The sequence below is a fragment of the Scyliorhinus canicula genome, chromosome 10 (assembly GCF_902713615.1).
Source record: "Scyliorhinus canicula chromosome 10, sScyCan1.1, whole genome shotgun sequence".
Taxonomy (NCBI): domain Eukaryota; kingdom Metazoa; phylum Chordata; class Chondrichthyes; order Carcharhiniformes; family Scyliorhinidae; genus Scyliorhinus; species Scyliorhinus canicula.
In genome coordinates, this window is record NC_052155.1 from 27,025,052 (window position 1) to 27,029,049 (window position 3,998).

Below are 3,998 nucleotides of genomic sequence, written 5' to 3' on the forward strand. Positions count from 1 at the left end.
TGAGTCGGTTTTTCGGGGGTGAAGACAGGTGTATTAGATGTTCGGGAAGCCCTGCGAATCATGCACATATGTTTTGGGCATGTCCGGCACTGGAGGAGTTCTGGAAGGGGGTGGCAGGGACGGTGTCGAGAGTGGTGGGGTCCAGGGTCAAGCCAGGATGGGGACTTGCGATCTTCGGGGTTGGGGTGGAACCGGGGGTACAGGAGGCGAGGGAGGCTGGAATATTAGCCTTTGCGTCCTTGGTGGCTCGGAGGAGGATCCTGATTCAGTGGAGGGACGAAAGGCCTCCGAGTGTTAACACCTGGTTAAACGACATGGCAAACTTCATCCAATTGGAAAGGATCAAATTCGCCCTGAGAGGGTCGGTGCAGGGGTTTTCCAGGCGATGGCAACCCTTCCTAGACCTCTTGGATCAGAGATAGAAACTGAGGCCATGACAGCAGCAACCCGGGAGGGGAGGGGAGGGCGGGAGGGGGGGGGGGGGGGGGGGGGGGGGGGGGGGGGGACAACGACGAAGGAAGTACGGTAGCGGCGGTGGCACGGGCAAGGCCTGCCCGAGGACGCTGCTAGAAATGATAAGTTGGTCTGACTGTCGGTTCGCCGGCGGGGGGGGGGGGGGGGGGGGGGGGGGGGAACGCGCGGGTAGGGGGGGGGGGGGATTTTTTTTTTCTTTTTCTTGTTAAGTAGGGGGGTTTGACTTTGTTTTGTTATAATTTAAATGTAAATGTAGGGGGGGTTAAAATGTTTGTATTTTGAAAAATTCAATAAAAATTATTTAAAAAAAAAAAGAGGATACCTTTCGTCGTAGTGTTTGGCACTACCCTGTGCTAAATGGGATAGATTTCAAACAGATCTAATAACTCAACTCTGGGCATCCATGAGGTGCTGTGGGCCATCAGCAGCAGCAGAATTGTACACAACCACAATCTGTAACCTCATATATCCACCATTCTTTCATTATCACCAAGCCAGGGATTCAATCCTGGTTCAATGAAGAGTGTATGCCCGGATATAATATGAGGTGTCAATCTGGTGAAGCTACAACACAGGACTGCTTTTGTACCAAATAGCATAAGCAGCAAGTAATAAGCAGAGCTATGTGATTCCACAACAAATGCATCAGATCTAAGCTCTGCATTCTTGCCGCATCCAGCCATGAGTGGTGGTGGACAATTAAATGGTTCACTGGAGGAGGAGGCACCCACAAATATCTCATCCTCAATGGTGGAGGAGCTCAGCACATCTGTGCAAATGACAAAGCTGAAGCATTCGTAACAATATTCAGCCAGAAGTGCCGAATGGATGATCTATCTCGGCCTCCTCGGAGGTGCCCAGCATCTCAGGTGTTAGTGTTTAACCAATACGATTCACTCCACATGTGATTCAGTGGCTGAAGGCACTGGATACTGCAAAGGCTGTGAGCCCTGACAATATTCCAGCAATAGTATTGAAGACTTGTGTTCCAGTACTTGTGCACCACTAGTCAAGCTGTTCCAGTACAGCTACAACACTGGCAACTACCTGGCAATGTGGAAAATTGTGCAGGTGTGTCTGGACAAATCCAACCCAGCCAATTGCCACCCTATCAGTCTACTCTCCATCATCAGCCAAGTGATGGAAGGAGTCATCAGCAGTGCTATCCCAGTTGCTCAACAATAACCTATTCACAGATGCTCACTTTGGGCTCCGCCAGGGTCACTCAGCTGCTGACTTCATTACAGCCTTGGTTCAAACATGGACAAAAGAGCTGAATGCAGAGGTGAGGTAAGAACGACTGATCTTGAGATCAAGGCAGCATTTGACCAAGTATGGTATCAAGGAGCACTAGCAAAACTGGAGTCGATTGGAATTAGGGGGAAAACTGTCCGCTGGTTGGAGTCATACCTGACACAAAGGAAGATGGTTGTGGTTTGGAGGCCAACCATCTCAGCTCCAGGACATCACTGCAGGAGTTCCTCAGGATAGTGTCCTAGGCCCAAACATCTTCAGCTGCTTCATCAATAACCTCCCTTCCATCATAAGGTCAGAAGTGGGGATGTTTGCGAATTACTGCACAATGTTCAGCACCATTCACGACTCCTCAGATAATGAAGCAGTCCATGTCCAAATACAGCAAGACCAAGACAATACCCAAGCTTGGGCTGACAAGTGGCAAATAAAATTCGCACTGCACAAGTGCCAGGCAATGACTACAATCTAATAATAATAATCTTTATTAGTGTCACCAGTAGGTTTACATTAAAACTGCAATTAAGTTACTGTGAAAATCCCCTAGTTGCCACACTCCGGCGCCTGTTCGAATACACAGAGGGAGCATTCAGAATGCCCAATTCATCTAGCAAGCACGTCTTTCAGGACTTGTGGGAGAAAACCGGAGCACCCGGAGGAAACCCATGCAGACTCCACACAGACAATGACCCAAGCTAGAAATCAAACCGGATCCCTTGCCCCTTGACATTCAATGGCATTACCATTGCTGAATCCGCCACTATCAACATCCTGCCGGTTGCCATTGATCAGAAACTGAACTGGACTAGCCATATTCATACTATGGCCACCAGAGCAACGTCAAAAGCTAGGAATCCTATGATGAGTAACTCACCTCCTGGGTCCCCAAAGCCTGCCCACCACCTACAAGGTACAAATCAGGAGTGTAATGGAATACTCTACACTTGCCTGGATAACTGAAGCTCCAGCAACACTCAAGAAGCTTGATACCATCCAGGCCAATACAGCCCTTTTGATTGCTCCCCTTCCACAAACATTCAATTCCTCCACCACCGATGAAAAGTGGCAGCCATGTGTACCATCTACAAGATGTACCGCAGTAACTTGCAAAAGTTCCTTAGTATTATGGGCCAGGGCTTAGAGAACACCAAAGTATTTCTTTACACAGAGAGTGGTGGGTGTGTGGAATGCACTTCCAGCAGATGTGGTGGAGTCTGAGTCATTTGGGATATTTAAGCAACTCTTGGACAGGCACATGGACAGCGGTAAATTGAAGGGGTGTAGGTTAGGTTGTCCTTGAATTGGAATAAAATGACAGCGCAACATTGTGGGCTGAAGGGCCTGTACTATGCTGTACTGTTCTATGTTCTATATCATGGAGTTCCCCTGACCCACAACGTTTAAAAGATTTTGGTTATGGGGAGCACAAAGGCCCACTTTACTGGTGTGATGCAACAGAGATCTAAAGTATTTTTAAACAAAAACAATGTTTATTCTATGAATCCAGTTAACATTTTATAAACACACAGTAAACAGTTTATCAACTACCAATGCAAATAATACCCACAGATACAATACTCTATAGATAACCATTAATAACTTTCCTAACAACATCCATAAGTCAAAAACCCTTTTTATCAAAGACAGGGGGCGAAATTCTCCGCCCCCCACGACGGGTGGGAGAATAGCGGGAGGGCCTTCCCGACATTTTTGCCGCCCTCCCGCTATTCTCCCACCCCCCCGCCGAAGTCCCGACCCGAATCGCTGCCGCCGTTTTTTTACGGCCGGCAGCGATTCTCAGCTGTTAGATGGGCCGAAGTCCCAGCCCTTTCCGCCGTTTTTACGAACGGCAAACACACCTGGTCTTGCCGTTCGTAAAAACGGCGTCACAAACTTGCTATTAATAACCATGGCACCGATTGGCACGGCCGTACCACGGCCGTGCCAAGGGTGCCATGGGCCCGCGATCGGTGGACACCGATCGCGGGCAGCGGGCCCGATGCCCGCGCACTACTTGTCCTTCCGCCGCCCCGCAGTATCCATTCGCGGGGCGGCTGAGGGGCAACCCGGCCCGCGCATGCGCGGGTTTCGCGCAAAAACGCGATGACGTCACCCGCGCATGCGCGGGTTGGAGTCTTCCAAACTGCGCATGCGCGGCTGACGTCATATGACGCGTCAGCCGGCGCTAACTCCGGCAAGCGGGCTTAACGATTTTCGTTAAGCCCGTCTTGCCGGAGCCTACGGCGTCGGGCTGCTAGCCCCGACCGGGG